This window comes from Macrotis lagotis, chromosome 1 (genome assembly GCF_037893015.1).
Source record: "Macrotis lagotis isolate mMagLag1 chromosome 1, bilby.v1.9.chrom.fasta, whole genome shotgun sequence".
In the NCBI taxonomy this organism is placed as follows: Eukaryota; Metazoa; Chordata; class Mammalia; order Peramelemorphia; family Peramelidae; genus Macrotis; species Macrotis lagotis.
In genome coordinates this window covers 386423215-386442122 of record NC_133658.1, presented here as the reverse complement: position 1 = coordinate 386442122, position 18908 = coordinate 386423215, and positions in this window count along the sequence as shown.

Genomic DNA, 18908 nt, shown 5'->3' with positions numbered 1-18908 from the left:
CACTGAATTTCCCTTAGGATTGTAGCTGACCATGCAAACTCTGTCCAACCTTATTGAAGATTGTTTACTTGGAACAAAATAAAAGAAAATAGGGAAACTGGGTACTATAATCAATCTTTATAAAATGTTGTAAACTATCATTACCCTGAAATTCCGAAATGTTCTAACTCTGACATTTTCTGTAACATCATCTATTCAAGGTCTAGACTGTAGGAATATATCATAAAATTAAAATTGTGTATATGACAGGCTCTTCAAAGATTGTAACTTTGCAACCACCAGGTATATTGGAGTAATTCATTTGCAGCAGATGCAGGATTCTTATAGGGTCAATTATATGGCTATCAGTTATCCAAATGGGCACAGTGCTTAAACTTATAGGAGGGTTAACTTGGGATGAGGTTCCACCCCTCTGCTCATGCTTTCACGTTCCTATTGATGACTCTTGTTGGTCAGTATTCCATACCTGTCAAGAAGCAGGTTATTGGATGAGAGGCAATGGAACCCTCTTGATATTTCATTATTTTTAGTGGCTACAACTGGAACACATCATTGGTCAGCAAGACAAATCATATAAAATATGTTATCTGGAGCTAAATATCCTCTTGCATAGTATATTCTTTGTCAACTCAAATAAAGCTAAAATCACAAATTTAACAACATTAAAGAATTCAGAAAGAATTGATTTGAACCCATACAGGAAAGGAATCTCCACATAATTGACAAGTGATCAATCACTCTCTGCTTGAAGATCCACCACCAGCTTTTAAGACAGAACATTCTAAGGGTGGAGCCAAGATTATGGAAAGGATCTAGGAGCTTTCTCAGATTGGTCTTCCCACAGAAGCAATGTCAATCAAGCCTCTAAATGTATTCTGAAATGATAGAACCCGCCCCCCAAAAAAACCAGTTTGGATAATTTTATACTTTCAAAATAACTGGAAAGGACTTAAGAAAAAAATCAGTCCACTAGGATAGAGGGGAATTGTTGCCTAGCAGAGTTGAACAAAGTGCAGGGAGATGAGACCAAAACAGGGGTGGGTACAGAGGAAGATAACTTGAGACTTTAAGTCATTGCAAAGATCTATGATGGAGGATCCAGGATACCAACTCAGCAGACAAATGGCATAGCATGCCAGATGAGAGGATTCCAATATGGGTACAGCAGATCCCTGGTTCAGCTGGCACAACTGGATTGGAAGGTTTGAGACCAGTAAGCAAGTCACTAGTGTTCCCAATATAGAAGGACTGTGACTGAATCCCTCTCCCTAAAACAAGATGATTGAGACAGCAGAGTCTAAGATGAGTAAGAAAAGTCAAAGAAAAGCCTTCATTGACTATTTTGAAGGTTAGGAAGGATAAAATACCATCTTAGAAGAGGATGACAGAAAATGATAACATGTGAAGAACCAGAGGAGAATATAAATTGTCTCCAGTCAAAAACATTTTTCTGTAAGAGCTCAAAAAGGATTAAAAAAGACCAAGTAGAAAAATTTGGAAAAGAAATGCAAGATAAATTCAATATCTTGCAAAAGGAATAAAAATTGACTGAAGAAAGCAAATACTTCAAAATATATAGCTTTAATTCTTTTATCTTAGAATTGTCTTTCCATATCATTTGGTCATTTATCAATGGGGGAATGACTTGTTTTCTGAAAAATTTGACTCAGTTTCCTATATATTTTAGAAATCAGTCCTATGTCAGAAGCACTAGTTGTAATTTTTTTCTCATTTTAATGTATTTCTTTGGATATCTTTTTTGCATTGATTTTGTTTGTGTCAAAACCTTTCAATTTAACATGATCAAAATTATCCATTTTGTCTTTTATACTTTTTTTGATGTCTTCTTTGGTCATAAACTGTCCCCCTTCCCATAATTCTGAGAGATAATCTATTCCTTGTCCTAATTGGCTTATGATATCATCCTTTATGTCAAAATTATGTACCCATTTTGGCATGGCGTGTGAGATGTTGATCTAAGACGAATTTCTGCCATACTATCTTCCAGTTTGCTCAGCAGTTTTTATTGTAGTGAGTTTTTTTTCTGATAAATATTTTTATTGATGTTTTACTTTTACAAATACATTTTATGAAACTTTTATCAACATTCATTCACCTTCCAATGCATATTTCTAAGTTACAAAATTTCTTTCCATCCTCCCTTCCTACTCACCTACCCTCAGGGGAGAACAGTCAGGGGATAGCATGGTTTACAACCAGTCTAATGTTATTGTTAATATGTACTTTGTTCTCTTGGTTCTGCTCCTTTCACTCAGCATCATATCCTATAATTCATTCCATATTTCTCTAAATTCCAATGAACAATACTATTCCATAATATTCATGTACCATAACTTGTTTAACCATTTCCAATTGATGGGCATCCCCTCAATTTCCAATTCTTTGCCATTACAAAAAGTGCTACTATGAATATTTTGGAACATATGGAACTTTACTCATTTTTTTATGATTTCTTCTGGGTTTAGTCCTAGAATTGGAACTGCTGGGACAAAGGGTATGAATAATTTTAGTGCTCTTCGGGCATGGTTCCATATCACTGATGGTTGGATCACTTCACAATTCCACCAGCAATGCATTAAAGACCCAAATCTCCCACAAACTCTCCAACACTGATAATTTTCCCTCTTTGTCATTTTAGCTAATCTGATAGGTGTGAGGTAATATTCCAGAGTTGTTGAATTTATATTCTTCTAATCAATAATTATTTGGAGCATTTTTTCTTATGATTACATATAACTTTAATTTCTTCATTTGAAAACTGTCTATTTATATCCTTTGACCATTTATCAATGGGGGAATGACTTGTAGTCTTATACATTCAATCCAGTTCAAAGAGTGAGTTCTTATCTCAGAAGCTGAAATCACTAAGTTTATCAAAGAACGTATTATTATATTTTTTCCTACTGTTTCTTTTGTACCTAGTATATTCCATTGATCTACCAGTCTATTTCTTAGTGAATTCCAAATGGTCTTGACAACTGATGCTTTAATATTATAATTATAGATTTAATATGACTAAGCCATCTTCCCTTACATGTGTTTTATTAATCCCTTGATCTTCTTGAAATTTTGTCCATACAACTTCTAAATTTTTTAAATTTTATATTATTGCAATAATCTTTCTATAAGAGTAAACACAACCCCCCCAAGAAGATGAGAAACCTCAAGAATAGTGAAAGAGAAAAAATGTATTTCATTCTGTTTTCACATTCCAATGGCTCTTTCTTCTTGAGTTGCCTTCTTTATCTTAAGCCCACCAGAAAAGTCACTTCAGTATTTCTCCCACAGTTTCTATTACAAGTTGTGTTTACCTCCACTCTATTCCTCCCCACTCTCATTTATTCTATTCTCTCTCTCCTTTCATCCTGTCCCTGACCAAAATTTGTGTTGTATCTGAGTACCTTCTCCCACAAACTTCCATCTCTTCTATTACCTATTCCCCTTTCCTTTCCCCCATTCCCCCTTATCCTATCACTTTCTTCTCATTTTTCTCTAGGGTAAGATAGATTTCTATACCCTATTAAGTGTGCATGTTATTTGTGCTCTAAGCCATTTCTAATGAGAATGAAGGCTCACTCATTCTCCCTCACCTTCCCCCACTCCACTCTATTGAAAAAGCTTTTTCTTGACTCTTATGTGAAAGATCTTTGCCCCTTCTTCCTCTCCCTTGTCTTCCTCCCAGTAATTTCCTTTGTCACCCAACTCCATCTTTTTACAATATTATTACTATAAAAGCATTATATTTCACTCCTTCCTGTGCAGTTCTTATAAATGAGAAAAATCATATGAGTTATCAATATCTTCTTCCCATGCAGGAATATAAACAGTTCTACAACATTAAGTTCCTCATAGCTAGTCCTTCTCATCCATTTCCCTCTGTGGTTCACCAGTGTCCTGTACTTGAAGATCAAACTTTCTGTTGAGCTCTGGATATTTCAATAGGAAAGTTTGAAAGTCCCGTGTTTCATTGAAGGTCCATCATTTCCCCCGAATGAGGATGTTCAGTTTTGCTGGGTTATTGATCCTCAGTTACAAACCAAGATCTTTTGGCTTACAGAATATCATACTCCAAGCTCAATGAGCCCTTAATGTAAATGCTGCCAGATCCTGTGTAATCCTGACCATAGAGCCACAGTAGTTGAATTCCTTGTTCCTGGAAGCTTTTAGTATTTTCTGTTTGACTTGGTAGTTTTGGAATTTGGCTATAATATTCCTGGAAGTTTTTCTTTTTGGATCTCTTTCAGGAGGTGACTGGTGAATTCCCTCAATTTCTATTTCACCCTCTGCTTCTAGGATCTCAGGGAAATTTTGCTATATTTTTCTTGAAAAATGATGTCTAGGTTGTTTTCCTACTCATGACTTTCAGGTAGCCCAGTAATTTAGAAATTGTTTTTTCTGGATCTGTGTTCTAGGTCAGCTCTTTTTCCAATGAGATATTTCACATTTTATTCTAATTGTTGACTCTATTGGAAGAGTTTTATTTCTTCCTGATGTCTTGCAAAGTATTCAGCTTCCTTTAGTTCCATTCTGCATTTGAAAGAGTTATTTTCTTCAGAGAGTTTTTTTATCTCCTTTCCCAGCTGGCCAATTCTGCTTTCTAAGGCATTCTTCTCCTCATTTGCCTTTTGTTTTGCTTTTTTCTATTTGACCAAAACTGGTTAACATATTTTATTCAGTATTTTTGTATTTCTTTCACCAAACTGCTAATTTTGTTTTCATGATTTATCTGCATCACTCTCATTTCTCCTCCCAATTTTTTCTCTACCTCCCTTAATTGCTTTTCAAATCTTTTTTGAGCTCATCCATAGCCTGAACCCACTTTCTATTTCTCTTAGAGTTGTTAGATACAGAAGTTTTGAATTTGTTGTCTTCTGAATCTTCTATGGGACCAAAGTAATTTTCTATGATCAGATCCTTCGTTTTCTATTGCTTGCTCATTTCCTCAGTCCAAGACTAATTTACCATACTTCCAAAGTTTTAGGGTTTTTGTAGCACATGTCACTGAGACCTTTATTCCTCCAAAGTCTTATGCTCTCTTGCCTGTGCTTTGATATGTAGATGACTATTGGCTCCCTCTGCCCTTCAGCTGTGAGGAGGATCTCTGCTTGGCTATCTTTGTATTGAAGCACAACCTGCAACCTGGATCTGAGTGCAGGCAAACAGCTGAGTCCTGCCCCAGGGAGAACAGAGAGATTTCCGCAATCTCCCTGACACCCTTACCACCTGTGGGCTGCTGTCTGTCTTCCCTGATTCTTCTGGATAGTCTCACCACAGGGCTATTCTGATGTCAGTGCTCCTACCCTCTGGTGCAGCAGAGTTCTCTCGGTACCCATTCAAACTGTTCCTAGTGATCCCTGTGGCCACAGCTTTTCTCCAACACCCAGTTCCAGTGAAATACACCTTTCCCACAGAACTTCTAAGTTGTCTTGGAATGGGAATCAACTTTTTGGTGGGTTTTGTCCCTCTAAACTTTGGCTAGAGTCATAATTTGAAAGTTTTTGGAGGTTTTGGGAAATGAGTTTCAGGGAAATTGTGTCTGCACACTGTCATCTTGCTCAAAAAAGTAATTTTGGGGAAGTTTTATTGGTATGGCATTGAATAAGTAATTTAATAGATACAATTGTCAGTTTTATTATATTAACTCAGCCTACCCATTAACAGCTGATATTTGCTCAGTTATATTGATCTGATTTTATCTGAGTGCATAATATTCTTTAGCTGTTTTTTTCCAAGCAAATTTCTGAGTTTTCCTTGGCAAGTAGACTTTCAATTATTTTATATTTTCCACAGTTATTATTATTATTATTATTATTATTATTATTATTATTTGTTTTTTGCAGGGCAGTGAGCTTAAGTGACTTATCCAATGTCACACAGTTAAGTAAGCATTAAGTGTATAAGATCAGATTTGAACCCAGGTCCTCCTGACTCCAAAGCAAGTACTCTATGCATTATGCCATCTCGTTGTCCCTAAAGTTATTTTAAATGGGGTTTTTCTTTCCATTTCTTGCTGCTGTGTATTGTTATAAATATGTAGAAATATTGATGATATTTTTGGGTTTCTTTTATATCCTGTAACTTTGCTAAAATTGCTAATTGTTTCAATAAGTTTTTTTGTTCAGGTAGATTTTTAGATGATTTTCTAGGTTTCTAAAAGTATACTCTATGATATCATTTGGAAAGAGTGGGAGTTTTTTTTTCTCATTAATAATAGTAATTCCTCCAATTTCATTTTCTTATCAAATTGAATACTGCAAGTAATCAGATAGAAACCAGAAGGAAGCCAATTCTATTTTTAATGAGTATTTTTCAATAAGATAAGGAAAAGAAATTTTAGTAATTAATGTGAGAGAAGATTATCTAGGACTTGGAAGCTTCAACATTAAAGGAATGAATGACCTAGAGTATTTTTTTTTTAGTTTTTTTTTGCAAGGCAATGGGGTTAAGTGGCTTGCCCAAGGCCTCACAGCTAGGTAATTATTAAGTTTCTGAGGCCAGATTTGAACTCAGGTACACCTGACATCAGGGCCAGTGCTCTATCCACTGCGCCACCTAGCCTCCCTGACCTAGAGTATTTCAAAGGGTCAGAGATCTTGGATTAAATCCAAGAATGACCTACCTGGCAAACTTGAGCATGTTCTTTCTGGAGGAAAAATGAACATTTAATGAAATATGTGACTTTCCAGTTTTCCAGAGGGAAAGACCAGAACTCAACAGAAAATGTGATTTTTCAATTATGGCAATCAAAAGTCACATAAAAAGATAAAAAGAAGAAAAAGAATGTTATTCAATAAGACTAAATTGATTTCATCTTTACATGGTAAGAGGATATTTATAACTTTTAAGAACTATATATATATATATATATGTTAAATGGTATCTACTTAGAAGATATAGGCATAAGTTATTCCAGTAGGATGATATTAAAAAAAAAAGCTTAAGACAAAAAAAAGAAATTGGACTGGGATGGAAGGAAAGGGAAGAAAGAATGTGGTCAATTCATTCATAAAAAGGAACAAAGAACCTGTTAAAGTAGAGGCAAAGAAGGGAGGAGTGAGAATTGCTTGAATCTCATTTTTATCAGGCTTGACTGGTATCAGAATAATGTGCAAAATTTTTTTTAAGGAAAGATTTTATTTTGAATTTTACAATTTTTCCCCTAATTTTGCTTCCCTCTGTCCCCCCCCCCCCAATAGAAGGCATTCTGTTAGTTTTTGCATTGCTTCCATGGTATGCATTGATCTAAGTTGAATGTGATGAGAGAGAAATCATATCCTTATGGAAGAAAAATAAAGTGTAAGAGATAGCAAAATTACATGGTAAGATGTCGTTTTATTTTTAATTAGTTAATAGTATTTGATCTTTGTTCAAACTCTACAATTCTTTCCCTGGACATTGGTGTTATTCTCCATTGCACATACCCCCAAATTGTGTCTGATTGTTGCACTGATGGAATGAGCAAGTCCATTAAGGTTCACCATTACCCTGATGTTGCTATTAGGGTGTACCATATTCTGGTTCTGCTCATCTCACTCAGTATCAGTTCATGCAAATCTTTCCAGACTTCCCTGAATTCCCATCTCTCCTGATTTCTAATAGAACAATAGTGTTTTATCACACACACACACACACACACACACACACACACACACACACACATATATATATATATATATATATATATATATATATATATATATATATATACCACAGTTTGTTAAGCCATTCCACAATTGAAGGACTTTCACTTGATTTTCAATTCTTTGGCACCACAAGCAAGGATGCTATGAATATTTTTGTACAAGAGATATTTTTACCCTTTTCTACCATCTCTTCAAGGTATAGACCCAGTCATGATATAGCTGGATCAGAGGGTATGCACATTTTTGTTGCCCCTTAGGAGGAATTCCAAATTGCTCTCCAAAGAAGGTTGGATGAGTTCACAGCCGCACCAACTATGTAATAGTGTCCCAAATTTCCTACATCCCTTCCAGCATTGCTCATTGCCTTATTGTCCTTTCTGGTCATATTGGCCAGTCTGAGAGGTATGAGGTGGTACCTCAGAGATGCTTTAATGTGGATTTCTCTAATAAGTAATAGTTTAGAGCAATTTTTCATATGACTATTGATCACTTTGATTTTCTCATTTGTAAATTGCCTTTGCATATACTTTGGTCATTTGTCAATTGGGGAATGTTTTTTTGTAAAGTGTCTTAATTCTCTCTATATTTTAGAAATGTGACCTTTGTCAGAAATACTAGTTGTAAAAATTATTTCCCAATTAACTGCATTTCTTTTGATCTTGGTTGCAGTGGTTTGTTTATGCAAAACCTTTATAATTTAATGTACTCAAAATTATCTAGTTTGAAATTTATCTTAATCTACAGGGAATTAGGAGTGGAAAGGGTTAGGGGAAAGGAAGGAGGGACTGTTAGAAATGAGGGAAAAGGAGGGAAAAGTAAATGGGTAAAGGGAAGAGAAAAGGGAGGGAGACAGATATAAAGGAGGGTAAATTGAGGGAGGCTCTATTCAGAAGCAAAACACTGGTGAGTAGGGTTACAGGGAAAGAAGATAGGAAGTACAAGTGGCAGGAATATAGGATGGCAAATAATAAAGAGTTACTAATCATAACTGTGAATGTAAATGGGATGAACTCTCCCCTAAAACAGACGAAAGCAGAATAGATTAAAAACCATAGTCCAACAATATCTTGTTTCCAAGAAGCACATTTGAAGATAATATTTATGAGTAAAGGTTAAATTTTGGAACAATATATTATGCTTCAGCTGAAGTGAAAAAATAGTTTAGCAATTCTTATATCAGAAAAGCAAAAGCAAAAAATATATCTTAATGAAAGGGATAAGGAAGGAAGCTGTATCTTCCTTAGAGGTAGCATAGGCCATGAATTCATATCAATACTACATATAAATGCATTAAATGGCATCCAAATTTTGAGAGGAGAAGCTCAATGAAATATAGGCAGACATAGACAGCTAGTAGATGACATCAACTTTCTTCTCTCAGAATTAGATAAATGTTACCTCAAAATAAAGAAGTTAAATAGGTGAGTAGCATTTAAGAGAAGTTTGATACAATGGACCTCTGAAGAAATTGAATGAGAATATAAAGAAATATGTCTTTTCTGTAGCACATTGGTTTGCATAAAAATCGATCATGTATAGGGTATAAATTGCTCACAAACATATGTAGAAGAGCAGAAACTTTAACTGGAGGCTTCAAAGAACATGATGCATGATATTATAAAGGATCATAAAAGAGATTAAAATTTAATTGGAAAATAAATAGCATAATTTAAAAAATGAGTTGGTCAAAAATAAATCATAGAAATAATAATTTTTCTATGACAAACTCAGAAGTTTTATTAACCCAATTACAAAACCCTTTTTCACAGAAATAAAATAGAATACCATAGAAGTTGTGGATACAACTAAAGTAGTTGTTAGGGTAAGCTTTATATGTCTACAGGATTATATGAATAAAAAAGAGAAAGAGAAGGTCAATTGGAGATGAAACATATAAAAAAACTGGAAAAAGAAGAAATTAAATATCCTCAATTAAAAACCAAATAAGTAAATGAAAATAATAGTAAAACTTAATAGCATCAAAAGTGATAAGTTTTTGAAAAAAAGAATAAAACTAAGATAGTTTTAATGAAAAAAAACAACAAAATAGACCAATCCTTACTTAATCTGATTTTTAAAAAAGAAGGAAGAAGACCCAGAAAGATGAATTCACCAATGAGGAGGATATTAGTAATCATTCAGAGTTGCATACCAAAAATTATGATAATCTAAAATGAAATGAGTGAATATTCACAAAAATATCAAACCCTCAGACTATCAGAAAAGGAAATAAAATACTTAAATAAACCCCTTTTCAGAAAAAAAGAAATGGAACAAGACATTAGTGCAACTCCTAAGAAATAATCTCCAGGACTACATGGATTTACATGTGAATTCTACACAGTTCATCTTAATCATGTTTTGTTGAAGACTACTTCTCTTTTGAATGTAAATATGAAGTAATGTAAATGAGAGGTAACATGATTTAGTGGAAAGAATATTGGGCCCTCAGGTAGAATACTTGGATTTGATTTTTCAACTTTCCCATTTGCCAACTATGTGACACTAGGTCCTCTATAAGATTTGTTTCTCCACTTGTAAAAAATGGGTGAATTGGACAAGATAATCCAATCCCTTCCAGCTCTAATATTCTGTGATTAGGTCACTTTGCATACATGGTGGAAATAGATGTAGGATTAATATAAGTGTAAATGTGTACATTAAAATAATTTGTTTAAAAAAAAGCAGCAACCATCAAAACTGTTGACTAATGAATAAGTATTGAGTAGTGGGATAAGGGGAAGATATTAGGTGCAAAAGAAACAGTTGTAAATGACTATATTAATCTACAGTTTGATAAACTCAAATACTCCCCCATCTGGACTAAGAATTCACTTTTGGACAAAAATTGCTGATAAAATTAGAAAAGAGTATGGAAAATACAGACCCAGAACAACATCTCACACTCTATACTGAGATAAGGTCAAAATATGTTTAGCTGTAAAAGATGATACCATAAGTCATTTAGGAGAACAAAGTATAGTACATCTGTCAGTTCTCTATGGAAAGGGAAGGATTTTAAGACCAAGGAAGAGATAGAAAACATTATAAAATGCAAAACGGATAATTCTGATTAAAGATTTTTCAAAAAATGTTTTATTTATTTATTTTACCAACAACATACAAAGATTGTTTTCAACATTTTTGTAAGGTTTTGAGTCTCACATTTTCTCCTTCTTTCCCTTCCCTCTCCCCTTCCACTGACAGAATCTAATATAGGCTAGACATGTATATCAATGTTAAACATATATCCATATTAATCATGTTATGAAAGATGAATCAGATAAAAAAGAAAAAAAGAGAGAAAAACATAATACAAAAAAAATTTAAAAAAGGAAAAAATGTAAACATTAGACAGTTCTAATTTTTAGAAAAAAATTCATATATTAAGAATTTAATATTCAGTCTATATTCAGACTCTATTGTTTCTTCTGTGAATATTGATTTCATTTTCCATCACTTGTCCTTTAGAAATGCTTTTGATTTTTGTCCTGCTGGGAGCAAGTCCATCATAAATCATCAAATTAAAAATCATTTGCACAGATAAAACCACTGCAACCAAGATTAAAAGGAATGCAAAACGCTGGGGAACAGTTTTTCAGTTGGCATCTCTGATAAAAAAAAAAACAAAAACTTGTTTATAAAATAAAGAGAAAACTGACCCAAATTTATAAGGTTACAAGTAACGGCCCAGTTGAAACAATGGTCTGAGGATATGAACAGGCAGTTTTCAGAAGAATAAATTTTAGTTAACTCTAGACATGTGAAAAAATGCTCTAAATTCTTTATTGATTACAGAAATACAAGTTAAAAAAATTCTACTATCATACCTATCAGATTGGCCAATATGACAGAAAAAGATAATGATCAATGTTGGAGAGGATGTGGTAAAACTGGGACACTCATATATTGTTAATGAAATTATGAAATGATCCTAACATTCTGGAGAGCAATCAGGAATTCTGCCCAAAGAGCAATAAAATTGTGCATAGACTTTGTTCCAGCAATACCATTGCTAGGTCTTTTCCCAAAGAGTTATAACAAAGGGAGCAAAGACCTATTTATACTAAAATGTTTATAACAGTTTTCTGTTTAAGGGGAAGAGCAAAAAGTCAGAAATTGAGGGGAAGTTCATCAGTTGGGGAATGGTAGAACAGTGGAGCAAATGTGCTGAAGTACTATTGTTCAGTAGGTATTCATGAATAAGCAGATTTCAGAAAAGCTTAAAAAGACTTTTATGCTGAATGAAGGTGAGAAGAACCAGGAGAACATTGTATACATTAATAGGAACATTGCATAATGATCAACTGTGATGAACTTAGCTCTTCTCAGCAGTACAATAATCAATGACAATTCCAAAGGACTTAGGATGGGAAAAAAAAACTATGGAGTCTGTATACAGAACACAAAATATTATTTTTTCTATTAAAATTTTTGTTTTATACTTTATTGTTTTTTAACACTCAAAGATTTTTGTTCCCTTTTGGTCAGATTTATCTGTCATACCATTACTAATATGGAAACACAATAATATGCATATAATAATTTATATCAAATTAATTAGAAGAATGGGTAAGAAAAGGAGGGAGAAAAATGTGGAAATCAAAATTTAATAAAATGAATTTTGAAAATGAACTTTGCATGTATTTGAAATATTACATTTTTTTAATTAAAAGAGAGACAATAAATTCTACTTTGGGACAGTTCTAATTTTTAGGAAATAAAATTCATGTATTAACCCTAAATTTGTCTCTTTGAAATTTAAGCCAGTTTAATGTGATTCTGCCTTTGAGAAAAAAATTGAGCATATCTGATCTGTATATTGCCACTGCATCTCTGGCATGCTCTCAAGGGTTTCAGATCTCGTTATCTTTTTTTAGCAGTAGGTTTTCATGCTAATTAGTGGAAAGGGCAGTAGGATTTATTTACATTATTTTAGCATCTGGTTTAATCAGGTGCTGAAATTACACCAGAACTTTCCAAAAGCTTCTATTTATTAATGGATAGAAAAAGAAAAACCTTCTTCTGGGCATACTTGGTAAATCATTATGATGGGCTCATTTTTTTTTTTTTATTTGTAGGTCACTAGCTGAACAGGGAAACCAGTATGGAACATGACTGATTTAACATCAGTAAAGGCTTTCTAAGTATGCCTCCTGAAAGATGAAATTTCATGTTGGTTTCTTTTCCATGACTACATACTTCAAAGAACAACATAGCAAAACATTTAGCATAAAATATCTAAGTTTGGAGAGTCAGCTTGAGTTGGATTATTTGAATGTATATCTGAAATTCTCTGATTTTCAAATTCTTATTGTCTTGTGTAATTCTTGAGCTATGCATTTTCTATTTGTTATGATTTTACCCATAAGTTAGAGACTTTTGAACTTTTCAAAATCACAGACACTTGGATGATAATTTACCCTATTAAGTAATTGCTTGCCTGATTATTGAAATATAATCCAAGCATCTAATGTGAAAAATAATTTTGTTTTTTCAAGAATATTTTATCAATCAAAGATTTATGTCTAGGAGACATGAAACTCGTTTCTCTCATTTTCTTATAAAGTTTTAGTTTGAGGTAAGCTTTATAGTGTAAAAATAATTCAATATCTCAATTATTATTTGATAAATTCTTATAATTCTTGTAATAACATAAAACCAAAAAGAAAGAAAGGGAAAAAAACATGGAGACAGGGAAAGAAGAGACACATTGATTCTTACTTATATTATAGCATGTTGGTATTTTTAGAAAATTGTAGTCACTTAGCAAAGAAATTAATCAATAAGCTTGTCAAAAAAGTGACAGGGTCCAAAATAAAGCAAGAAAATTCAGCAGCATTTGCTATATAATGACAACAAAATTGAAGAGGCAATAATAGAGAACTTTCAAAATGCCTATAAAATTCATAAAAATATCTCAATCTTTTAAAGCACATTCAATATTTTCAGAGATTCTATTACAAAAACAAAAATAAACTGTATCATCAACTAAAAATCACAGCTGGAATGAAATTTTGTGCTCAAGTTTGAACATTACCAATTTGGTGAAAATGACAATATTATCAAAATCAATTTACATTTACAGTGCTAACCAAGGTTTTATTGATTCTTACTAAGCTGTTCATGACAAAACTGGCTAGAGATGGAATATCTGTAAATAATACAAATTGTTATTAATTTACTTCTTTGCAAATTGCCAATTTGCAAATCATGGGATTGTTTCATTCCTTAGAGTTCCACCTTTCTGTTGTAGAACCAGATATTTCATACAAGATTATAAGTGGACAGGTGGATCATAGAACAATCAGATTTGGGGTTTTAGTGATCTTCCCAAGACAAGTTCACATTCAAGACAACATGGTGATGCAGTGGATAGAGCACTGGCCTTGGAGTCAGGAGGAGCGGTGCTTGAATTCAGCCTCAGACACTCATCACTTACTAATTATGTGATCTTGAGCAAATCACTTAATCTGATTGCCTCATATCGGGTGGGGGGGGTAGGTCATCTCCTGTCATCCTGATTCATATCTGACCACTGGATCCAGATAACTCTGGAGGAAAAATAAGACTGATGACTTAGCACAGAATTCCCCTCAATCAAATTCAATTCATGTGCTTGGCATGTCATCACCTCCCTAATGTTGTAGTCTTGTTCAAAAATGAAGGACAAACATCATAATGTATAACAATACTGGTGACCATCCAAGTAAATTTCTAGGAAACAACTGTTCTGATTGTATAATTTTGGGGTTATATTAATGCACTTCACTTGACACAGACAAGCACAATTCAGGTAAGACTTGTCATGATTGATAGATAACTTCTGTTACTTTGCTATCCCTGTTTTCCCAGACCCAGAGACTGCCTGAGAAAAGAGAACTTTAGCAACTTATTATTAATTTTTTATACATACAAAATTAATCAATATACAAAGGTAACTGTTGACATTTCCTCTTTTTGTTCAATAAGGGCTGAGACGTTTAGAGACCAATGATTTTTGATTTTGATATATGATTTGTCAATTAACAGATTTGATACAGATTTACAAAATTCAATTATAGAAATTTGTTTTTAAACAAAAAAGAGGGACATATTTATCATACGACAAGTGAAAATTTCCTTTAGTTCTGTTGATTCCAGTTATGAGTATTAACTGTCAGCCTATTTTGTTGTCACAGGTGTTAAAGGTAAGGTTCAAGAATCACCAAGTGGACAATTTTCCTTTTATCAGAAAGGAAATAGCATAAAAGGGAAATAGAGTCAACAAGCTCCTACCTAGGCCATGTCCTAGACCTAGATTATCCTCATAACTCTTTTCACAGACACAGATCTCACTAGCAGTCCTTAGACTGCTGCACATGCCATTCCCTATTATTGATTTTATATCAATTCAGAAAATCATCCTCATAATCAAAACTCAAAACAACTTACAGTCCAAAGAATTTTATCCTTAAATAGCAAAAAACTTATCTTTGACTACAACTTAGAGCCTAAGTATATCTAGAAAAAAATGCTACTTCTAGATTCATTAAACTAGGTGAATAGTCTCAAGGAAAAAATATTATTTCATAGAAGGTATAATTGCAAACCTCAACCCAAATTGGTTTCCTGGCTCTGTGGTTTATTTCATTTGTTAGTTGTTTCCTCACCCTGGGGTTCTTGGTTACAGCAGTCTACATCAGATGTTGTCTGCTTCAGACTCCATTTAATTTTCAAAGTCAGGTTTTCTATGGGTTCCATTATGTTTCAGATGAATCCAGGACTTCACTACCTGGAACTTAGCTGCAGGGCAGGTTGGGGGGGTGAGCAGGCCTTCAAAGGGACCATTGCACCATTGTTCTAATGAGTGCTTTCTTTGTGCTAATTTTGGCCTAACAATTAACAACAAGAAATGACAGATTCTCAATCAACCAGCACCACTCCATCCCTATGTGAAACCATTGACTATAACAAATAGAGAAGTTTTGAATACTGTGCATATGTTCACTTACGTTGACAGTGTATTTTCCAGGTAGGTACACAATGATAAGGAGGTTGACACACTCATAACCAGAGCTAAATCAGTATTTGGGAAGTTCAAAAAGAAAATGTGGGAGAGAAGAGGTATTAGACTGATTTCCAAAGTGAATGCCTACAGGGCTATTGTTCTGACCTCATTGCTGTAGGCATGTGAAATCTGAATAGTCTACTATGCCAGGAAACTGAATTGTTTCCATTTCAATTATACTAGGAAGATTCTGAAAATTATCTGGCAGGAGATGATACCAGACACTGAGGTCCTTTCTCAAGCTAAACTGCCTAGCATTCAAACATTACTATAGAGAGCACAAGTACAATGAAGTGGTCATTGTGTTAGAAAGCCAAGCATCCTCTTGCTAAAAAGAATACTTTATGGAGAATTCACAAAGGGCGAGCTCTCACAGGGGGATCAGAACTGTTACAAGGACACCCCTAATGTCTCTCTTATGAGCTTTAGAACTGGTTATGCAGCATGGGAGATACTTGCACAGGGTTGCTTAGTAAGGATAACCCTCATTGGAGAGGGTGCTGCACTCTATGAGCAAGGCAGAATTGAAGCAGCTCAAAGGAAAGGTGAGACGTAAATTCAGAGTAAACACTATTTGTGCCTGACCTGGGGTGGGATTATTCTGATCAGTCACTGCAGTTTTTCTCTATATTGATGCCATTTTGGTCTCAGATAATGGAGGACAAGAACTAACCAACCAACCAATGAGTATTATCAGAGTTGTCTTTTTCCAATAGTCCCAGTCACCTAGTTGGATCAGTGGCAGAATTTCAGTTTAGCTTTTTAAAGAATGAGTTTGTGGGACAAATTAGTAAGTCTGTCATATTCTCTGCCAAATGAATACATTACTGCAGGAGGAAGCCTTTACCTGATCAAAGGCCTGGTAAAGTTAAAGGAAGGACTTAGGACTGAGGAATAATTAATTTTTCTGATAGCAAGGAGGGTCTAAAGTATCCCAGTATCCTTTTCAATCATTCCTAAAGACTAAGGTGAAAGACAAAATGGGGGTGCTGAGTAATTAGCCAGTATGAAACCAACAGCTAATGAAGCTCCTGTGTAATGGGCATCTCTATTACTATGTACTTATTTAGGAACCCCCCCCATAAGCAACTAATTTTAATAGAATTTTTACAACTCCAGAGGCTATGGCATTTCAGCAGGGAAACACTTCTACATACTGGAAAAAATACAGACCAAATTTAAAACATCTTTGGAACCCATTGGATAAAGTCCCTCTGCTAGGTTTCAAAAGGCACATCTGGGAGAAGAAATTATCCTTGAGCTAGCTTGTATGCATTGTGCTAGGGGCAGGTGAGATACATTTGATAGGAAGTGACAAAGCACTGTGAAAACACCTCCATCAATTTTTTTTTTTTTGAGTCAGCTCTCCCAACTAGTCAGGTGCCCAATGACTGAATGAATGAATGTGTTTCATCAACAGAAAGGATAAAATTTTAACATCTGTGAAAAATAGAATGATGACTCAATGAAACTCTAAGGAAGGATCAACCCAATTCTGGCAGTATGAGGGACAGCCAGTACCATATTTCACATATATTTGAAAGGCACATATTCTTTCTGAGGCTTTGCAAATAGGAACGGCAGTAACTTCTCTTTAACCTTTGAAAATTGTCCCATTTTAAAGGTGTACACACAAAGATAAAAACAACATTTAACTAACAATGCAATTTTACAATGCAAATATACTATAGGGGATATAACAACACAAATATACAAATAGAAAGTTCAAATATAATTAATTCATTTTGTTTTAGATTACAAAAGTTAATATTCCCCAACTCTAACCAAGTGTGTAATTAAAGATATCAATGTCAACCTAGTAAGCAATTCTTACTCAAAACATTGCAAATGACATATTAAAAAACAAAAATTAAATAATGCATGTGAAATTTTGTCAATCTGTGTACTAGGTACCAGAAAGAAAGCTAAACTATCTTTCTACAGAATGATACTGGTCACAAACATGGACTCTAACAAGAGACAATGATATGCCAATCAAATTGACACTTTACAGAGGTAAAATTTGTGCATCCTTTCAACTTCAAGTCTTTCATTTTCTTGTCCTTTAATGGTAGAAATATGACTCTCTCCAATGATGAAGATTTTTCACAGCTGGTTATACACTTCACATACAAGTAATACTAAACTCCTGTGGAACAAGATCTAAAATCCTTTCCACATCCCCTAACAATCTCTTTTATTTCCCATCCCCCGCAGCCATCTTATGATCAAGGTTCAAATTAATTCCATTCAGAACTTCCACTATGATCTCTGAAATACCTCTTCCATAGGCAGGAATCTTCCCTTGATCTTAAATCTTTTCTTCTCCCATTCTTCCATTTGCCATCTCTTACTGAGGCAAACCTAGCTTTTCCATAGCTTACAATACTGTCTGCACCTTCATCCATTCTTTTTTGCTCACTGATTGAAATAGGGAAAATTTATTTTTGTTATCTGAATTTTTATTTAGCCAGCATCTAACCTGAGTGGAACAGAGTAGGTAAGAGACAGAGTGCCAGTAAATAGTAACTTTTAATTAAATATTTACATTGAAAGGAAACACAAGTGATTACTCCTTTCTTGGAACAATATCTTACTGTAGTTTAGCCACAAAAATATACATGATCAAAAGTGGGAAGGAAGAGGGAAACAATAATTTTGGGGGCTTGAGTGATCTTCTAATACAAGGTCATTGTACAGGACAATAGAAAAATTACATCACTTGTGACCCTACAAGTAGGACAACAGAGATGTTCCCAAGTCCTGTGGTAATGACTAATTTGATTATATATTCTTGGGGGTATTCCATTATTCTGCTTGGTTACTAGAACAGAACAGACTATATTGATTTATTTCACTTAGTACAGGCAAGTACAGGTCAGGAAGAAATGCAGGATCTATCATGATGGATTGATGACTTCTGCTACTTTCAGTTTTTAAATCTTTTTTACTTTAGTATCTAATTTTTTGCCAATTACATATAGAAACAATTTTTCACATTTGCTTTTAAGACTTTGACATTCAAATTCTCTCCCATCCACTCTCTCCACTCCACCCCTTATCTAAAAAGCAAGCAATATGATATAGGTTATAAATGTGTAGTAATTCAAAACATTTCCATAATCATCATGTTGTAAAAGAAAGCATAGGACTGCCCTCCACAGAAAAGGAAATGTCTAGGAAAATAATGTAAA